This window comes from Alosa pseudoharengus, unplaced genomic scaffold, assembly GCF_046254945.1.
Source record: "Alosa pseudoharengus isolate Yale_2024_CS ecotype anadromous, Long Island Sound unplaced genomic scaffold, YU_APseudo_1.1 YU_APseudo_1.1_scf_1, whole genome shotgun sequence".
NCBI classification, from domain to species: Eukaryota; Metazoa; Chordata; class Actinopteri; order Clupeiformes; family Clupeidae; genus Alosa; species Alosa pseudoharengus.
Genome location: NW_027468564.1, coordinates 9,307,689 through 9,330,004, shown reverse-complemented (window position 1 = coordinate 9,330,004; position 22,316 = coordinate 9,307,689). Strand labels below are relative to the sequence as shown.

Below are 22,316 nucleotides of genomic sequence, written 5' to 3'. Positions count from 1 at the left end.
ATTGACCACCACGATCATCTCTCTATTCAGTGCAACACTATACCAGATTAGTGTATTGCAGTAGTATAATAACTAGGGCTGTCAAAATAACACATTAACTTTGATTAATTAATTACAGAAATATTAAGGCATTAAAGAAAATAAAGCTGCTTAATCACATTTCGTGGTGACATTTGACACAGTGCAGTGTGGCTATAGTGACTGAAGGACGCAGACGAGAAAGCTGCTTTGAATTAAACGTTTAGCCTACGTTGTTAAGAAGAACGTCCATACTAATCCTGTTGACAGGAGCATCAATCTACTATTTCTGCAGTAAGGAATTTCCGTTGCCTATAATGGGAGTTCGTCAAGTCTGAAATATCACAAGAGCGTGTTTAATAGGTCGCCTGGCTCTGGTATCACCTCAATGCAAAGCAATCAGGAGGTAGGCCTACAAGTTAGCACACCTCTTGGTGATAATAATGCTGGCCGCCATCCTTGCTAACGTAGTGTATTGTTAAAGTTACTTTGCTAACGTATTGTTTGCTTAGCCTATAGGCCTACAATACGACTGACAAACTTACTAACTAACCGACAAACTCCCTTATTAAATTGACTACATTTGCTGCACACTTGAAACAAAATGTCTTCAAAAGTATGATGAAGGTGGTTACATTTATTTCCATCCACTTGTAGGCTATGCTGCTTTTTTTTGTCTCGTTTTCTTATCCTGGACTGCCACCTACTGGATAGAAAAGGTAACAACCTAATTATTACGTGAACAAAAATCTAGATAGATAGATAGATAGATAGATACTTTATTGATCCTCAAGGGGAAATTCAAGGATTTCTACAACATCTACAACGTGTTTGAATGGTCAAAAAAAGGATAAATCATGGGGGGTATACCACACATTACCTTGGTGTTAGGGTAGCTTACTCTGCACATGCCATTGACAGTGACTAGTAACTTCAGTCATTTGCATCATACTAAAAATCTGACACCAGGAACTACGCTGATGTCTGAGCCAGAGGGGGAAATTAATAAAACAGAGACGTTGAACTTTAAAGTCTATAATGTTGTTGTATAATGTTGGTTTGGCTCTTCATTGATTCACTCATCTGCCAAAATGGATTTTAAGATAATTATGTTCATAGCAAAGATGGATACATGCGATTAATTTAGATTAATTAACCACAGAGTTTGTGGAAGTGGAAGGGAGTTCCAGAGTTTGGGGCCAGCCACGCTAAAAGCCCTGTCACCCATGGAACGGAGATGTGCAGTGGGGGTGGATAGGAGGTGGGCATCAGTGGAGCGTAAGGTGCGGGTAGGTTGGGGTGGGCATCAGTGGAGCGTAAGGTGCGGGTAGGTTGGTAAGGGGTCAGGAGGCTTGAAAGATGAGAAGGTGCAAGATTATGTTATATATATATATATAAGTTATATAGAATGTCTATTTATACTCGACATATATACTCTATTTATCTCTGTAGACATGTCATCTGGAAACCTGTATTTATCCAACTATACACTGTACATTATTAATCTCTATTGTCTACACAGCCATACTCTACCTGCACTTGGTACTTAATGCTTCTTTGCACTTCTGGTTGGATGTCAACTGCATTTCATTGGCTCTGTACCTGTACTCTGCTAAATGACAATAAAGTTGAATCTAATCTGATCAAATCTAATAACTGATATTGTTTGAGCTTTTTCAGTACAGATGGCCTGGGTTCTCTTAACGCTACTTACCAAGTCCCTTTTACCGCCTTCCTCTGGGCCCAGAGCTGCAAACACAAAGACAGTTCACAGAAGGAGATCAAACACAGTTCTGATGGGGAACAGTGCTACCTCATGCAGCAACAGTGTTGGGAGGGTTACTTTCAAAACGTATTCCGTTACTGAATACAGAATACATGCCCAAAAATGTAATCTGTAACTTATTCAGTTACGTTACTCAATCTGAGTAACGTATTCTGAATACTTAGATTACTTCCGCATTGAATTGCATTTTAAGTGTAGGAATGCGGCCATCAAATCCTGCCTACTAAACAGGCCTATTCTGGTGTGTTCTTCTGTTCCAAATGGCTGAAGTGTTAGGCCCACATAGGAGAATGTAAAGTCAACTAAGCTACTTGATACAACTTTAAAATAGCAAGGTGACCACTGAAACTACTGTACAGCAGGCGACTAGGCTAATTAAAACAAACTAAATAAATAGGCTACTTTAAGGGCGTAGCCAGAAAATATATTAGTGCCTGTGAGATTTTTCGGTGGCATCAACCCAGTACAAGTGAGGGGCGCATATGTAAGGTGGAACGCAAATGACCTGTAAATGTAAACACTATCTAGGCTACTGTATATCATTGCTCTCAAAATTAACGTGATTGTGTAATGACAATCAAAAACCGCACGTTAAAATATGCTAGCCTACTCGCAAGAATAATTCTTCAGAGGCTGCACCATATAATTCATTTTAAAACGTAAATGTAGATCTAATCAGAAAAAAATAATAATCCATAAAGCTATTTTAAGTTAGAATAAAAAACTTAAAATGCAGTAATTATTTTAGAGATTGGTTTAATTGTAGGTCTAAATCAACACGTGAACTAGGCTCTGTTTATTGATTAGCAAACTGTGTAACCGATTGGCCGAAGTAGCCTGAGCTATTAATACTTGGGAAAATATCCTTTGAACAGACATCAGGAACCGCGATCAGTGAGGAACAGGAGTTACCTCCACTTACTTTACTCCTAATTTGCTGTGCAAACAGTCATTTCAGGATCTCCGATGACGCGTCCATAATGCGCGCTGGCTGCGTTTTGAGGCTAGTGCAAGACGGCGGGGCTTGGATTTAAACATGGAAATCATAGATTGCTTTCAGGAGCTTCTGGGAAATGGAGTTGCCTTAAATTATTTAGAGAGTGAATAAACTTATGAAACAGAGAAGTATCGTCATGTAATCCATTGATTTCAACAATGTAACTGTATTCTAAATACCAACTATTTCACTTGTAACTGTATCGGAATACAGTTACTCATAATTTGTATTCTGAATACGTAACGCCGGTACATGTATTCCGTTACTCCCCAACACTGTGCAGCAACCAGGGTAAGATACACCCAACAACTGTTCCGTATGACTATTGCCATTCCTTGTGTAAGAACACTGCAATTCTACCACCAATGGAGTATAGCGTTAGTTCAGGCAGGCCACAGTTCACGCTTGCTAGACTACTCCGTACCTCCTCCATGTTATTTCCTCTTCTGGGCGTAACAGTAAGATACACCCAACATCAGTTCCGTATAACTATTGCCATTCCTTGTGTGAGAACACTACAATTCTACCACCAATGTTCATTACAATCTCTGCAGAACTGTGAAAGCTTTGAGGTTGTTTAGTGTTGACGATGCCTGCTCTGTTCTGTACCCCACCTCCACCCCATCTCCTCCTCACACATCTGCCTTATCAATGTCTAGTTGCTGTCATTGATGTGTAACCCACCTTAAAGTTTGGTTACTAAGACCGTAACTTTAGCTTTAGAATAGTTTGATTACAATAAATATTTTAATATATAAATATGAATAAATAGAATAAATATGAAGAAGTAGCAAGAACAAGAAGCTGAGTTTACATGATGATATGTATTTCTTTTTCATTCTCTTTTTGGTCTGCTTGAAAGTGCAGGTATTCTAAAATACTTTTATTGTGGTATAGTCATCTCCTAGGTGACGGGTTTGTTTTTCACTCTCGAGACTCCACTTGAATGAAATTGATTAGACGTTACTGATAATCCTCTTAAGAAAATTAATACTAACTTTATCTAACTCTAATCTTTTTCTAAATCTATTGATCGTATTGAATCATCTTACCTTTCCTTATACCTATTTTTCTACTGATTGTTGAAGACCTGTGTTGTTTGAATCTCGAACTCCGATTGGTTTTTTATGTATACTGGAACACTGGATGGCGAGTCAGTCCCCTTGGATCGATTGAACTGTTCTACCCTTTCATACTGGATAACCAACCCCTTGAACTGCCCTTTCATACTGGATAACCAACCCCTTGGATCTGTTTCCTGGATACAGATAAGCCTTCACACATACACTGACATTGTACACTCACACCACCTTACCCGGGTATTTCTTTTCTTTTGGACATTTGAGTTTTTTTACTATTGATTTGATACTTTTGAATTCTTGAATTCTCTGAATACTCTTGAATTTTTAAGAGCTCTGTTATTATTTTATAGGGTCTTGTATTTATTTACTATTTGTTTTCTATTTACTAATATTTCCTCTTCTTTTCTCATAGAGAAAAGATATTCTTGCATTTAATAAACCTGCATTATTTATTTATAACATTTTACATACTGGTGTCCTTGTCAATTTACTCCCCCCTTAATGCCGAACCTAGAACTGGCCTAAACTTAACAGTAACCCATAGAAGCACCTCCTTTTACTTTAGAGTACAATTTTTATTAAGTAGAGTAGAGGGGTGCTACATAAAACTTGGCGAGCCAGAGCCAGGAGGGGGGCAGTGTTGACAATTTTGTAATTAGTATTTATAGTGTATATATATTTTATCTTTGCATTTATATATTTTCTATTGAAACTCAGATTTTACATTGAAACTGTATGTTTGAAATGGATGTGGTTATACAAAAGAATGTTAAAGTGCCTAACTCAGTGTTAGTCAGTGGTTTAAGTGACAGTGATGCGGATGGGGAAATTTTTAGGTTCTTAGAGGAACATGGGCCTTTCTCACGGGTGATACACGTAAGTAGCTCTGATCCAGAATTAGAAAATACAGTTATTGTTGAGTTTGAGTCAGGGCTCACGATAGAAAAGCTTGGTCAGTTACCGCACTATAGGTCGTCCCCAGATCATCCCCACACAGTTCACTGCATTAAGCAGCTTTCTAGTGTCTACTCAAAATATGTAGGCAGTAACCTAACACAGACATACTTAGACTCACTTAGAGACATAGCTAAACTGAGCGGCCTGGACTTGCAGTCTTTACTGAGTGAAGAGCTCACTCGCATCCAAGGTTCTGTGAGAACTGAAGAATGCACTTCGTCCCCTTCCAATCCCATTGATACCTCAGGCTTCTCTACAATGCAGAGCCCACCAGCGACCTCTCATTATCGAGCAGCTCCTCCTAACCGCACCAGTTCAGCTACACCATCTGTCACGGCAGCTGACGTACTTGGTGGCCCTCATCCCTCAGTTTTGCTTCATTCTGACGTTCCCCTGCGCAGCAAAGGGCCAGCGTATGTGCCTGTGAGTCAGCTTACTACACCTGAAGTGCAAAGGGTTGTAGTGGAACACATTGTGCGGGGCAATGACACTTCTTCTCACAGCAGCACAAAGCTCAGATTCTTTTCCGGCAGACTGCCTACACCTCACCATGAGGTAGACTATGAAACGTGGCATAGTCACATCGACTTTCTCCTTTCTGACCCAAGTTTGGCTACACGGCATGTGACCAGAAAGATTGTGGAGAGCTTGTTACCTCCTGCTGCAAACCTTGTAAAGCACTTAGGGCCTCACGCTGATGTCAAGGCCTATCTGCACATCCTTGATTCCGCTTATGGCACTGTGGAAGATGGCGATGAGCTTTTTGCTAAGTTTCTTAGCACCCACCAGGATGCTGGCGAGAAGCCCTCTGCTTACCTGAGCCGACTGCAAGCAGCCCTTAACCAGGTTGTGAAGAGAGAAGGCATTGTAGCAAATGACTTTGACCGGCAGCTGTTGAAACAGTTCTGTAGGGGCTGCTGGAACAACACTCTTATCACCAGTCTTCAGCTTGAGCATAAGAAAAGTGCTCCACCTCCTTTCTCTGACCTGTTGCTGCTTCTGCGGACTGAAGAGGATAAGCAGGCTGCCAAATCCAATCGGATGTCACAGCATTTGGCCCTCTCCAGAACCAAAGTTCAGTCTAAACACCACCATGTGTGCGACTATAGTGCCGAGTAGCCTGACATGGACTCTGTGTTCACCGACACCCTCACTGCTGGTGAAAAAAGGATGCAGAAGGAGATTGCTCAACTTAGAGCTCAGCTTGCTTCCCTCAAAGCTTCACCATGTGAACAGTCCAAAGGTTCAAAGAAAAAGGATGTCAACAGTGTTTGGACCCACTCTGACCGTGCAGTAGCCACTCACAGTGAGTCTGTACCTAAGAGACCGAAGCCCTGGTACTGTTTCCAGTGCGGAGAAGATGGCCACGTCTCTTCAGCGTGTAGTGACCAAGCCAATCCAGCGCTAGTTGACACAAAGAGAAAAGACCTCAGAGAAAGGCAGCGGGCCTGGGACAAAGTTCATGGTGTTTCCGGCTCTGTTCCTTTAAACCTGCATTAGTTCCTGTTATGGGGCACACAGGAACTGAGAAACCCCCTGCTCCACATCAACCCCAACAGCTAAAGCAAGGCTTTGCTATTCAGGTTCCAAGCAACATTTTAACCTTCCAAGAGGGCTCATTGGTCATAAGTGCACTGCTAACATCACCATCTCTGGCGTGCATTGTAACAGCTTGCTTGACACTGGCTCTCAGGTGACCACAGTCTCTTTGTCATTTTACCGAGACCACTTGTCTCACCAGCCCATTCAGCCCATGAATCATCTCCTTGAAGTTGAGGGAGCTAACGGACAGTCTGTTCCATACTTAGGGTATGTAGAACTGAAGATAGCTTTCCCCAAGGAGTTCATTGAGTCTGAGCCTGAAATAGTCACCCTCGCTTTAGTCATCCCTGACATCCGCTCCAGCAGTGACATACCTGTTCTGGTTGGCACTAACACCCTTGACATGCTTTATGATGAGCATTGTGACCACAACACGACCAGCTTGACTTCACCATTGCCTGGATACTCACAAATCCTGAAAATGCTGGCACTTCGAAAAGAACAGCGAACAAGTGGACACCTTGGCATACTCACAATGAGAGAGAAACAGCCTAGAGTCATTCCGGCTGGATGGAAAGTCCCACTGGAGGGTCACGTGAGCACCAGCAACATCACCACTGAACATTGTGCCCTGATTGAACAGCCAACCACGTCAGCCCTTCCAGGTGGAATCTTTGTGGACACTTGCCTTGTCACTTTGCCATCACAGCACCCTCATAAGCTCCCTGTTTGGGTCCGGAATGAAACAGAGCACGACATCACCCTGCCTGCCAATTGTGTCATTGCTGAGCTGACCATTCCCCATGACATTATTTCAAGTCCCTCTCTGGAATCCAAGCCATCTGAGAGAGTCAAGTGTTGTCAGCTGTCCTACCAGCAGCCAAGTTCAGCTGAAACACCTGACTTGACATTTGACTTTGGCGATTCTCCACTACCAGAGTCTTGGAAGAACAGAGTCACTCACAAACTGAATCAGTTCTCTGATGTTTTTGCCCACCATGAATTAGATTATGGCCAGGCCACAAGAGTCAAACACCACATCAAACTCAAAGATGAGACACCATTCAAACAGCGTTCAAGACCAATCCACCCACAAGACTATGAAGCTGTACGAAATCACCTCCGGACACTCCTTGAAGCTGGAATCATACGTGAGTCTGAGTCTCCATACTCATCCCCCATCGTAGTAGTCCGGAAGAAGAGTGGTGATGTCAGGCTGTGCGTTGATTACAGGAAACTGAACAACCAAACCATCAAAGATGCGTATGCACTGCCAAATGTGGAGGAAACCTTTTCTGCTCTCTCTGGATCCCAATGGTTCTCGGTCATGGACCTGAAATCTGGATACTACCAGATTGAGATGGAAGAGTCTGACAAGCCCAAAACCGCTTTTGTCTGCCCATTGGGATTTTACGAGTTCAATCGTATGCCCCAAGGGATAACCAACGCCCCCTCCACCTTCCAACGGCTCATGGAGAAGTGCATGGGAGACATCCATCTGAAGGAAGTGCTTGTCTTCATCGATGATCTGATCGTCTTCTCCAGTTCCTTAGAGGAGCATGAAAGCCGACTCACCAACGTTCTGACACGGCTCAGAGAAAACGGCCTGAAGTTGTCTCCAGATAAGTGTCGCTTTTTTCAGACCTCTGTGCGATACCTGGGACATGTTGTCTCAAGGGATGGAGTCCATACCGATCCTGACAAGATAAGAGCTTTAACCACCTGGCCAGTGCCCAAAACTCTTAAGGAACTTCAGTCTTTCTTGGGATTCACTGGATATTATCGCCGCTTTGTAAAAGATTATTCCAAGATCGTGAAACCTCTGAATGCCCTTACTGCTGGATATCCACCTGCCCGGAAAGATCACAAGAACAAGACTGGCAGTGGTGGGAAATACTTTCATCCCAAGGAGCCGTTTGCAGACCGCTGGACCCCTGCATGTCAGCAGGCGTTTTTGACTCTCATTGAGAAACTGACGACATCCTGGGATGCCTGGGAGCAGCTCTCTATCAGGAACAAGACGGGCAAAGCCGTGTCATCGCTTACCCAGCTAACAATTTATGGTTTCCAAAACGTTCTGGGAACCATAGTTTTTGGTTTCGGAAACGTTAGTTTTTGGTTCCCCAACGTTACCCTAAGGTTAGTTTTTGAGCAAGTTTTGGTTCCCATGGAAAGTTTGCTGAACGTTCCGGAAACGTTAGTTCTTGGTTATATAAAACGTTCCCTGAACGTTCCCCTAACGTTATCTAAAGGTTGAAAACTTTAGAGAACCTTCCCCTAACGTTCCCTAACCGTTGCAAACTTTAGAAACCTTCCCCTAACGTTCCCTAACTGTTCCCATAACGTTCCCTAACATTTAGGGAACGTTCCCTTCCCTAAATATTGCAATCTTTAGGGAACCCTCCCCTAACATTGCAACCTTTGCATACCAATTACTTTAAACAGCACGAGCAGGAATGCATTATTATATATTAGCAGGAAAGAATGAACAGGCAAAATCGATGGAACTTATAACTTTAATATAAAATTATCAAAAGACAAAAAAAACAATATAAAAGGCCTCACTGTATGTATGTGTATATATATATATATATATACATATATATAGATATAAATTAGACTTAGTGTTAGCTAAGTATATTAACATAAGGCATTTGACTTTGGTAGGTGCTACATTCAACAAATAGACACACTGTACAATAGACAACAATATACACAGATACCAACACAATATACAAAGACATAATACCAATACAAGTACACATGGAGTGGGCTGTTGAGTGCAAAGTAATAGTGCAAATGTAGAGTGCAAGACGTATATTGGAATGATTAAGTAAGTAATGTGCAGGTGTGGTCAAAGTGGGGATGACTCCACTTATCCACAGAGTGAAAGAAGCTGCTCCTGTGTGTGGTTGTTTTTGTGTGTAAAAAATACAATTGCTGTAATACAAAAAAATACTATAGCTTTGATAGACAATACTATAGCTTTAATTAAAGAAAAATACAAAAGGTTTAATACAACAAAAAAAAATACAAAAGCTTTAAAAATAATTAAAAAAAAATAGAGCTCCAGTCCTTCAAGTCCGAGTCGAGTCTCAACAAGATCAGTCCTCAGCTTGCCTAAAAAGAAAAAAAAAAAGTTTGATGTCATACTAAGAATGAACATGTTGAAAAAAACAAGACAAAGTGCCTTACTAACAACCCTTTTTTTCTGATCACAAAAAAGTAGTTTTCCCATTCCTTTGATTGTTATGAACAAATTTCAATTTACCGTCTGTGTGGGGCAAACTTCAGTGCTAGCCCAATCAGGTCCTCCGCCTCTGCAGCATTTAGCGCAGGGAAGTTTTTCTGGGCCGCAGCTATAGTAGAAATCAACAAATGAGAAAAGTTAAGTCAAATTAAAACTTCTTATCAGCCAAGTTAAGCATAATACTGATGTGAACAATAAAATAACACCTGCCTGTTAAAACCCTGCAGAGGGTTAGGTCCTGAAAGGATTTCTTGGCCTTCCTGCCCCGCAGGCTGTACTCCTTTAGAACGTTGTTGGTTGCCACCCGCCGTAGCATACGACGGATGGCAGCACCTGGAGTCAACCCTCCAAGGGACGCCAAGAAAAGTAGCTGTAAAACATAGAAATACAAATTATATAGAACAACATATAGAAAGTGGAGAGCTTATACAATCTCATATTGTAAGTCAGTTCAGTTATAATGATTTGAATTTATGCAATTACATAGTGTTTATCTTAAGGGCAGGACTATGGCCATTTAATTACCATTTTGTTCCTCCTCTCCTGGTTACCAAGACTCTGGTCCAAGTCTTGCAGCTCGGTGACTGTCGAGCAGGGGGACAGCAAAAGGTCTTCAACCGGAGCAGAGGGAAGTGACTGTGAGCCCCTTAAGAGGCTGAGCACCTCCTCGATCTTGCCCTCAATCAAGTCGATTGTGCCATGCGGACCATGGATGTCCTCACAGCTATGGAAAAGTTGATAGTGTTAGTTGTTATACATTATAAAATTACATATGTAAACAAATTAAGCGAGTCTTCTTACCTCTCATTTCCATCTCGATGGCTGAGTCACCTCCCTCTGTGCGAGGAGTCACCTCCCTCTGTGCGACGTGTTCTGCTATTTACAACCAAAAAAGTTAAGTTACACTCAAATCCCTTGTCATGAAATTGCATTTAATTGGAAATGGAAAATTCAAAGCCGCTGTACCTTCAACTGGCACCCAAGGTGAAGAAGGGCGAGTCAAAGTTGACCCATCCAGCACTGGGCGACCGACTGGGCGAGGAGTCACCTCCCTCTGTGTGACGAGTTCTGCTATTTACAACCAAAAAAGTTAAGTTACACTCAAATCCCTTGTCATGAAATTGCATTTAATTGGAAATGGAAAATTCAAAGCCGCTGTACCTTCAACTGGCACCCAAGTCCTGGAGGGAGGGCATTTTGTTCCTCCTCTCCTGCAGCTCAGTGACTGTCGAGCAGGACGACAGCAATATGTCATCGACTGGAGCAGAGGGAGGTGACTGGGAGCTCCTTAAGAGCATGAGCAGCTCATCCATCTTCTCCTCAAATGCGTCCATTCGCTGTGCCATGCGGTAATGGTTGTCCTTATTGCTATGGAAAATGGATGGTGTTAGTTTTAGTTGTTAAATACATTATATACCTGCATATGTGAACAAATTAAGTGAGTGTTCTTACCTCTTATTTCCGTCTCCATGGCCAAGCCACCTCCCTCTGTGTGATGAGTCACTTGTGCTGTTTACAACAAAAAAAAAGTTACTTACTCTCAAGTTCCTTGTCATGAAATTGTATTTACTTGGAAATGGAAAATTCAAAGACACTGTACCTTCAACTGGGTCCCAAGATGAAGTGGCAGGCGTTATAATAGACCCATCCAGCTCTGGGCAATGAGCTGGTTGCCTGTGTGGTGTTGACTCATCTAAAAAGAAAGTAAATATGAATATTGGTCAGTTAATTTATGGTAGGTTTCTTGCACATGACATTTGCAAAAGATAAACCTATGCTGTTACATTAAACAATCGCTAAAAAGAAAAACTCACATGCAGGTGGTGGAGGCAGTGACATCTGCTGACCTAATAAAAGGCAGGAAGAGACAAATACATCAGAACAGTAACATGATATGCACTAGGTTAATAAACATGAATGTCAGTAGTTCCATGGTAGGAAATATGACTCAACTGGTTTTCTTAAATAATACATGTATAAATGTTAACTTACAGACAGGGCTTCCAGGCACACGCACCATCCTGGAATGCTTTCTTGCTTGCGGAACGGATTCATCTGAAATAAAAGACCATACAATCTGCACTGATTGCAAAAAGAATATTTGAATTGTGCAAATAATGTAGTCTGTGTTTAAGAGGTCTTACCATCACGTGACCATGCACTGCCTTTTGTGGACGCTCGCATCTTCTTCCGCCTCAATGCTAGAAGTGTCCATCAGCCGCTGACATTTTTCCATAGCTTTGGTGTATGAATCTACGTTAAGAGAACAACATTTTTGTGAGCCAGTAGTAGAGCAAAGCAGTATTTCCATATAGAGAAAACTATTATTGATAGTATTGCAGCAATCAGTCATCTGTACACAACCAGATTTTCTTGACTGGATATTTGGCCCAGCTTTTGACTTGATTTTTGTATTGTAGCCCGGAGAATTTCTAATGGGGAGACACAGCATCCATAGAAATGCATGGGCTTAGTTTGTAAAGCCAGTATGGCAGCTGTGTATAGCCTACTACACACATTCCGCCCCTTCCTGTATGCTTCCCAACAGACCTCTGAAGTTCGCCTACAAAAAGGAACCAAAACTGCCATCTTTGCCTATAAGGAGATCAGGGTGTTAATTTAACCTAACTACCTATGACAAGTTACATTGCAAGTTAGGTCTGGGGTAGCACAAATCTAAGTTGCTGTCTTAACGTAGGCCTGTTGAAGATCACAGTTAGCCTACCACTCGAAGGCAGAGGACAAACGTGTGTTGAGCAAAATGTCTGCATTTCAGACTTCTTCGTGCCCGGGAGAGTGCAATAATTCTCTCCCCATGTTATTTTCCCATAGCAAAAATTGCAAGACAGGCTACCGGATCTCAGCTTTTTGAAGGCAAAATTCAGAGGTCTATTCACTTGAATCGTCTATCCGATCAACTGTGTTACAAAATGGCCGCCGACAGAGCCCTTCTAAGGATTATTAGACATTCTCTGACATTATCTATAGCCATCTCTATGGCTCTAGTGTAGCCTACATATGCAGGACTGTTCAGTAAGTTATACCAACTTAAAAAGCATCACCATCTCAGTATACCCACTTAAAATAGACTAGGATACATTTGGGGTTGATCACAGTATAGCCTACCCACTACAGCTAACTAGCCTACATCACAGTAGCCTAGATCCAGCTACATACAGTAGGCCTATATCCACTAGCCTACACCACTGCTGCAGAGTGACTTGCCTAAAAGGACTGACTGTACACTAAAACTAATTAAAAGAAACGGTAGCCTAGTGCTATTATTTGTAACATCAACGCGAGCAGGTTAACACGATGACACAAAACATACAATGCTGCAAAACATAACACGTTGAGAACAGCTCAAACAAAGACGAACGAGCAATGTGCTCTGGTAAATTACAAACTTGGCAGAATCGGAATATAACAAAGCCCTACAAGTGAAAGGACTTAAGGTTAAACCTCAAACTCTTGCATTACAACCACTAGGCCTACATCATGAAACTGTAACATATTTCACTTACTTTCGTGAGATCGAATTCAAGACGAGTGTAATCCATTCCAAGACTTCTTCCAGCGGCGTTCAAGAATCACGGAATTCAAACAGAGCCCGTTTACGGAAGTCAGGACAAGACTTCAATCGATCACCTGAAAGCAGAGGCGCTGTCTTCCCCCTACTGGCGTGGGGGTAGGCCTACGTGTAAGGGAGAGCCTGTCTGATTGAACTGAAGTGAATTGTGAAATGAAAGAAGTGAATTTTCTTAGTTGTGAAAAGTGTTCTATTGATAGATTTTTGTTTAAAGTTTACCTAATACGTAAAAAAAAGCACAAAAGTATATATTTTTTATTTAGTAAAATTGAAATTAGCCTAAAATAAATATTATCTTGATATGATGTTTACCTTACTTAGATTTTATAAGACCAATCATTTGAGTGGATCTAAATCAAGTGACTGCAAACATTTTGTATGTTACTTCAAAAACTGAAATGGAGCTTGTGTTAGTATCGACTATAGCTGTTATTGTCTCCAGTTAGATAGAGGCGCAATCAATCACACAATGCCATATAACACATTTAACACGGCATGGAATTGGAATGAATAGAGACGCATTACCATTGACGTCATTGCCACCTAATCAGAAGCCTCGAATGCAAATAATGTAAAATGTGTGAATGTAAAATGGTAATGGTAGGCTACAGGAACAAATGAAACATGTTCTGAATGTATTCTAGTGATAGCAGAAAACTATTGTAAAAATATTTTATATTTTATTTACCGAAGTATTATTGTTTGTTTAATCCAACGTGAAACTGCAATCGGTTCTGAATGCAGACCAGGCGTCTTCCCCCTACTGGCGTGGGGGTGCACTCAGAACAACCAAAAACAACCAATAACAACTAAACGGGAACGTTGTGTGAAGGTACTGTGCAACCACAGGAGAACGTTTTGGTTGGTTGGTTCCCTTAACGTTTAGGAACGTTAAGAAACCCTTACGTAACGTTCCCTAACCGTTAGTTTTTGGTTTGGTTCGAACTACCCTTTAGGGAACCATACACTAACGTTCCCGAACGTTCCCTTAACGTTTTGTGTTAGTGGGGTATGCCAGCCGAGGATTGTCATCAAGTGAGTCAAGATATCCAGCGCACAAGTTGGAGTTTTTGGCCTTGAAGTGGGCTATTGTCGAGAAGTTCCATGACTACCTCTACGGAAACACCTTTACAGTCTTAACCGACAATAACCCCTTGACCTACATCCTGACCTCAGCCAAACTTGATGCCGCAAGCTACCGCTGGTTGGCAGCCCTCTCGACATTCAACTTTGACCTCAAGTACAGAGCTGGGAAGCAAAATCAGGATGCTGACGGACTCTCAAGACGTCCTCATGGCGAGGTGGTAAACGACCGTGTGTCACTGGAAGAAAAGCAAAGAATTGAGCAGTTCACCTCTCAGCACTTGTCATCCTCAGCTGATCAGTTGAACTTATCTGCTGATGTGGTTTCCGCTGCTTGTCACAAACATCTCTGCTGTCCCCAGACAGACTCACCACCCATGACACTGGTTGAATCCCTCGCGCTCCATCCTGAGGCTGTGCCAGACGTCTTTGAAGAGGATGACTGCTTGGAAGGACAAGTCACCGTCCCCATGTTCTCTGAGGATGAACTGAGCCGCCACCAGAGAGCTGATCCTGTTATTGGAAAAGTAATTTCCCTGCTGGAATCAGGTGCACAAGCCACGCCTCAACTTATGGCAGACTCTCCTGAGCTCAAGTTGATGGTGAAAGAGTGGAGCCGCTTTGAACTGAAGAATGGCGTCTTGTACAGGAACCGGCAGTGTGACTCCCGCCCTGTCTGTCAGCTTGTGCTTCCTCATGAGTTGAGATCTGCTGTACTCAAGAGTCTGCATGATGACATGGGGCATCTTGGGATTGAACGCACTCTTGACCTGGTCAGATCCCGCTTCTATTGGCCGAAGATGGCTGCTGAGGTCGAGAGGAAGATCAAGTCCTGTGGCAGATGTGTCAGACGGAAGTCTCAGACTGAGAAAGCTGCACCTCTTGTCAACATTCAGACCACACGACCGATGGAGCTGGTGTGCATGGACTTCTTGTCCCTCGAGCCTGACAGCAAGAACACAAAAGACATCTTGGTGATTACCGACCATTACACCAAGTATGCAGTGGCTATACCAACAAAAGACCAGAAAGCCTGCACGGTAGCCAAATGTCTTTGGGAGCAGTTCTTCGTCCACTACGGATTTCCCGAGAGACTCCACAGTGACCAGGGCAGAGATTTCGAGTCGCACACAATCAAAGAGCTCTGTGCCATTACCGGAATTCGGAAAGTGAGAACCAGTCCGTACCATCCAAGAGGTAATCCCGTGGAGAGGTACAATCGAACACTCCTCAGTATGCTGGGAACACTGAAGGACAAGGAGAAGAGCAGATGGCGTGACTTTGTCAAACCCCTCACTCACGCTTACAACTGCACCAAGAATGAAGTCACCGGTTTCTCCCCGTATGAGCTGATGTTTGGCAGACAACCCCGTCTACCCATCGACATCACATTCGGATTGCCCGTTCGAGGAGTTCAGTCAACCTCCCACTCTCAGTATGTGAGAAAGCTCAAGGCTCACCTAAAAGAGAGTTATGAACTGGCTATGAAAAATGCAGAGAAGGTGGCTGTCAGGAACAAAAGGCGTTTCGATAAGTCTGTCCGGGAGTCCACTCTCGAAGAGGGAGACCGTGTCTTGGTTCGAAACATGCGACTACGGAACAAGCATAAACTGGCAGACCGGTGGGAATCCAGTGTCTACAGGGTGATCAAACAAGTTGATGACGTACCTGTTTATGTTGTCCAACCTGAGGGGACGGATGGTCCAACCCGCACTCTGCACAGAGATCTGCTGCTGCCTTGTGGAGTGTTGACTGATGAGGAACCTCTAGAGCAACCCGAGAAGGGAACGACACGACGACCCTGAACAAGGAACAACCCTGTTCAACGGTCAGCAAGTGAAGCTTCAGACCCTGAGAGTGATGACTCATCCTGCTCGGAAAGTCCCCCGACTCCCTATGAGACAAGATTCTCCAGAGTCTACAAGATTCCCAAGTGCCGCCATGACTCCCCAGCTGTTCACCCAGCCGGACCTGAGAAGCATGAGGGATACTTACCTGTGGAATCCATGGATGAAGGTCCTGTCCATGCTGCTGCCGTTGAGGGTCTTGTCCATGGTGTTGCCACTGCCGAGGGCCCTGTCCGTGGTGCTGTTGTTGCTGGAGACCCTGTCTTTGCTGCTGCCGCTGGAAGCCCCATCTCTTTCGCTGGAAACCCTGTCTCTGCCGCTGGAAGCCCTGCCTCTGTTGCTGCTGCGGAAGCTGAAAGAGCAGCGATCGGTGAGAATGACTTACCTGAGCCTGTGGATGACCATTGGAGAGATATGGCAAATGAGTCTCAAGATGACCCCCTCTTTGGGAACTTCGAGAAAGAGCCCTCGGATGCACCTGAACTCCATGAGGTGCCAGATGATGAAGTGCCTTCTGAAGATCCTCCCACCAGGAGATCTGAGAGATCACGGAGAGCTCCCAGCCGCTTTCAGTATTCCCAGCTAGGGAACCCCTTTATTTCTTTTGCCCACACCATATTAGATGGTCTTAATAGGGCCATGGTCTCTTTTAATGAGCTAGACAATCACTCACTCCTGAGGATATAGCTTTCAGAAAGATAGACCTGTAGACACCATGAAGGGACTCAGGGTGATTTAAGGGGGGAGGGTGTAACCCACCTTAAAGTTTGGTTACTAAGACCGTAACTTTAGCTTTAGAATAGTTTGATTACAATAAATATTTTAGTGTGTCATGCCAGTGTGCGAGAAGAGCATTAGGCCTTGCTGTGTAAGATAAGATGTTTATTCCACTTGTGTTGTGAGTGCACATACTGTGTATTGTGTGTATTAGGATTAGTGGCTCCTTCTTTGATCTCTCTCTCTCTCTTGCTGGACAGGAGCTGCAGGTCAACTGGGGTGGCGGCTATCTCAAGGTGGTGGCGTCGCTTCACTTTTCCTGCTGTGGTGCATCTGAGTATTTGATATTGACATGTTCACGTGTGGTGTGTCTGTAGACCCTCTCCTCTGATATACTCTCCAGCCCTGGGTAGTGTGTCTGTAGACCCTCTACTCTGATATACTCTCCAGTAGGGGTGTGAATCTCTCATGTAAAAGACGATACGATTCACATCTAGATACATGGGCACGATTCGATACAAGAAAAGATACATGTTCATAAAAAACGATTCAGTACGATTCGATGCGATGCGATTCGATGCAGTTCGATGCAGTTGAAGAATGGAAAGCATTCTGAAAGATTTTTTATCATTTGCTTAAGGTGCACATTCATTTTATATTATCAATTATCATGGTCATGTCAATTAGGCAAATACAAATGTGTGAATATGATTATCTAAACTGAGGTTTGTATCATATACTATATTGAAATGAAAAAAAGAATAGTCATTTCAGCCAAACAAAGCAGCCAAATACAACATAAAAATACATTTTTATAGACTATAGATTTTCTAGAGTTATATCTGATTGTTTTCAAGGAGCTGTAGCCTATTGTTGAGGTAAGACAATACCAAAATAAAATCAAGTCTGAGTGAATATGAGCAAAATAATAATAATTTGTAGCCTACATCGTTTTAGCAGCAAGGGTCAAATTATTCTTTAACTTTAAGGAAATCCCTTCATCAAACGTAAGGCTACTCTACAGACTATCGTTGCCGTTTAGGAATGCTATAGTAAGTGTTTATTTTCTCGCTAGATTTTGACAAACAAAAGAGTACTAAAAACTGTCCATAGATATATACACTAGATCAGTGTTTTTCAACCTTTTTTGTGCCACGGCACACTTTTGACACTTAAAATGTCCCACGGCACACTAACATCCTGTGTGAAGAAAAAATAAACATACCATAGCCTGAAATTTCAAATAATACACAGATATGGCCTTATTATGGCTTCTGCAAGACCTGCTCAATAAAACAAGCGCCCTCTGTTTCATTTGTTGGTGACTATATCTAATTTAATTGTTGTTATGAACTGGATATGTGATGATTCTGTGAATATTGGATATGGCCCCGTTGTACAATGCCTGCATACCACAAATAGTGCAATCATACAATCAATGAGAGCATGTGGTTATAAATTCTTTGATGCAACAGTTGCTTTTCTGGACCAGTGAGTGACATTTGGGTAATTTTCTGCGGCACACCTGATGATCTCTCACGGCACACTAGTGTGCCCCGGCACAGTGGTTGAAAAACACTGCACTAGATGTCGCCTTCTGCTTCTCAGCATGCGTCAACACCGCCGCCATCTTTGTACAGGGATCTGAAGCGCTAAACTAGTTCTCCTGTATTGTCAGCGTTACCTATTTAGCGACATTTGTCCATCCCCAGCGATAGAAAACCTTTTTAGCGATTAGCGACAAATTTGGGAACTTCTCACAATGATGGCAGATCGGCTTCTTTGTTGTTGAAACGTAAGAAAATCACCTTTCTCATGGCTTTGTCATTTATGAATTCAGCTACATCTCGTTTGCCCATGGCACTGACCCATGATTATAAAAGTAACGACTGGCGTAGCCTATGTAGTAGCAGAGGTAAATGTTCTACAGATCTACAGCAACTTCTGGTGAGATTACAACTTACATGAGTAAACGAGACGAGGGGTATGTGGCCTCAACCAGAGCCTGTCTAGAAGAGCCTGTTTACTTTCATTGTATCGAACCTGGTTGCAGTCTACTCATTGTTCCTCTAGGGGCCGCCGCTAGCTAGTGCAGAATGAATGGGAGTCTATGGGGCTAGACGGGTAAAATGTATCTTTATTATTGTCTTAAAGGACAATTCCGGCGCAAAATGAACCTAGGGGTTAATAACACATTTGTACGAGTTCGACCGTTCGCTGGGATTTATTTTCATGCTAGTCGAATGTGACCAGTTTTATTGCAAACCGCTAATAAGTGTTTAACGCTAGCCTTCGGGGCACACGTACAGTAGAAAGAAATCGCTATTTCTATACCACTAACAAGGCTCAAAATAGCACCACACTTACACAGTAGCATAATGAGGGTCTCTACATGTAAACCGAAGCATTGAGAACTTTGTAAGTGTACAGGCAGTTTATTAAAAAGAAACACATTACCGTTCACGTCTGGTTCACATACAGGCAGGCGCCTTGGGAAAACGAAACTCTGGGATGTGAAGTGAATCTCATGTGAAACATTGTTGCTGAAAGAAAGGACTGTGCGAAAGAGAAGCACTGAACGCAACAGGAGACATAAGAGATGGCAGGCTATTTGAACGAATTTGAAGACATCGAGGATGAACCCTTATTGGACGTCGGAATATAGCCTACCAACGAAGAGCTGCGGAGCTCCGTGAAAGGGCTATGAGAGAGAGAGAGCTACCTGTAGTCAATGCTGCACACAGCCTCGCACTTCTAGAAACTGTAGGCTACCTGCGGACATTGTGAAGCTATAGCCACCGAAGAGGAGTGCCTGTGTTGCATGGAGTGGGACCTGTTGCGTCGCGACCCCCAAGAGACGCAGTGTTTTGTAGAGTCTGAAGATTTCCCCTTATTGATAAACAGGGCTGTAGTTGAAACTTTTTTCCATGTCCCGAAAAGAAATTGGAGGCGGCGATCCATACCAGAGAGACCAGATGGACATCCACTAAGTAAGTACACTATACAAGTTATGTTACATCGGAGCTATTAATTCTGATAGGCCTATATTGAGCAAATTACGTTTGATTTTAGTTCACATCGCCAGCCTGTATATGTGAACAACCAGACGTGAACGGTAATGTGTTTCTTTTTAATAAACTGCCTGTACACTTACAAAGTTCTCAATGCTTCGGTTTACATGTAGAGACCCTCATTATGCTACTGTGTAAGTGTGGTGCTATTTTGAGCCTTGTTAGTGGTATAGAAATAGCGATTTCTTTCTACTGTACGCAGGGCTGCCAACTTTTCAAAAAACCTTGGAGTGAGATTTGGTGGGGCCAACCAAAATTTTGCTGCGTAAATTTTTGTTTGGCTCATTCAGCATTATACCGTACTGTAAAAAAAACGTACATCAGTGGTTCTCAGGTGTAGGGACCAGGCATGGACGGATTATGAGCTTTCGGGCCCCTGGGCCCAGATGTATTAAGGGCTCCCCACTAATTGTCGCATATGTGGAAGGGGGGTTTGGGCAATACTAAATTCAATCAGATTCATAGCCTACATCCTGATGTGTTGATATTGAGGCAATGATTCCATGCAAAGGCTTGGGCTTCAGGCCCCCCTGACACCTTGGGCCCCTGGGTGCAGTAATCCATCCCTGGGACCAGGGTCCCAGAGTTATATAACATTGGTATCAAAGGGATCTAGCCTACTACTATGACCATGGGCGTCGGAGGCATTGTGAAAGTGGGTTGGATATTTCAGCGGGGGGTATGGGGGTCCTCCCCCAGAAATTCTGGTACATTTTAACAGGTTATTTAGATACTTCTATATAACAAAATAAAGCCAGCCTACGAAATTAATAAAAAGTAAATCATGCATAATTTAAAAATAACTCAATAGGCTACTTGGCTACGCAATAAGGTTTCCATTACAGCACCGCGGACGTTCAATGAACGCATGAAAGCGGATGGTTTGTTTGAAATCCCGACACTCTTTCAACTACATGGAACGTAATAGTGATCATCAAATACCTCCCCAGATTTCAGTGCCCATCAGTCCCAACATTTAACAATATAATCAAACAGTCCAAAAGTAAATTAAATATCAAACTAAACCGAAAATGTCATGCTTTTGAAGGCCTACCAGTATGCCGCTCCAAGAAACGCATGTCTCAAAATAAAACTCGCATAAGAAATAAAGGGCTGTCTCGAATACAATCCTGCCCCTAAAGGCCTGTACTTTGTCTTAAGACCCCGGCCATAATTTGAGGATTTACTGTATCTAAGTAGACAAACTGGCTTCAGATATCCAACAGAGTGAATAGAGATTGTGTAGTCTTAGCTGTGGTTAGTGACGTGATGCTGTTAATGGGGAGTTTTACATAGCCTAGTGTAAACCTATAGGTTATTATTTATTTGGCGTACCTATAAGGCTTTTTACCTTATCAAAAGTGAGGGGGACGACTGATCTCTTCAACACTGCGGGGGATTTGGCGCTTGTCACTGTGTGTGTGACCGAAGCGGAATGGGAGAATGCGTGTAACAAAAAACAAAAAAAAAAGTTTATGAGCGATTTACGCGCAAATAGGAGAATCCAATGAAAATGACAATGAAGCACTAAACAGATGCTGAAAACAGCACTGGTATTTCGCACGGCAAAAGTGTGTGTGTGTGTGGGGGGGGGGGGGGGTCCAAACTAACAATTTTAAAAAGTGGGTGGGTGTTTTGTAAGAATTTAAGAAATGTTTGTATGTTTTAACTTTAAAATGCATCAATCAGGTGCACTTTCAAAATAAATTCAGAGGTCAGACTTGCTTATTTTTATAGAAATATTTGTGCTGTACCCTAAGCTATTTTGCACTTCAGAATTATAACCATGCACACACAGGTGGAATAGTTATAGTGATATTGTAATAAGTTCACAACCACAAAAACATATGCTACATTTCACAGTTCAGAAATGTTCAAAAATGTGTGTACATTTCAGCACTCCATGAAATTATGCAGAAGTGGTCACCTGTGTTATTCAGCTAGTTTATTTAAGATAATATATTGGTCATTGTAATGGCCATAGCCTATAGCCTACATGCTATTCCTTTTTCAGGATGTACCCATATCTGCATGATGTGAATGTTTGCATATGGCTTATGTCAGGCTTTATATCAATATTTGTGTCTCGTTATTTGATTTTCTTCATATTTTTGTATTAATGTCACTAGGAAGCATGCCAATATAAATATATTCATTTATCTGTAATGGGATTGGCTGGAACCTGACAATATAAGAACCATGATAGTGGGATAATCTATGGCTGAGCAATTTACAAAAATGCATGTAGGCCTACTGACAAGTAGTTTACATTAGAATACATTATAATTTCGCCCCAATGAGGCTATGTAGAAATGTGTTGCAATTTCAAAACCGGATTACTCAGGAACCACTTATTGCACAGAGGCATGCTTTATAT

The 22,316-nt window shown here is 42.5% G+C and overlaps 1 protein-coding gene and 1 long non-coding RNA gene across 7 annotated transcripts in view; one reads left to right on the top strand and one right to left on the bottom strand.

The window, feature by feature from the left end:
• Positions 1–22,316, top strand: part of LOC143136422 (NLR family CARD domain-containing protein 3-like) — a 196,126-nt gene that overhangs the window by 107,517 nt on the left and 66,293 nt on the right. The window lies entirely within an intron of this gene.
• Positions 11,620–13,375, bottom strand: LOC143137606 (uncharacterized). Its single transcript, XR_012990033.1, has 3 exons — positions 13,157–13,375; positions 11,777–11,885; positions 11,620–11,687 (listed from the first exon to the last, which is right to left on the bottom strand). It is a non-coding gene; the product is annotated as an uncharacterized LOC143137606 (long non-coding RNA).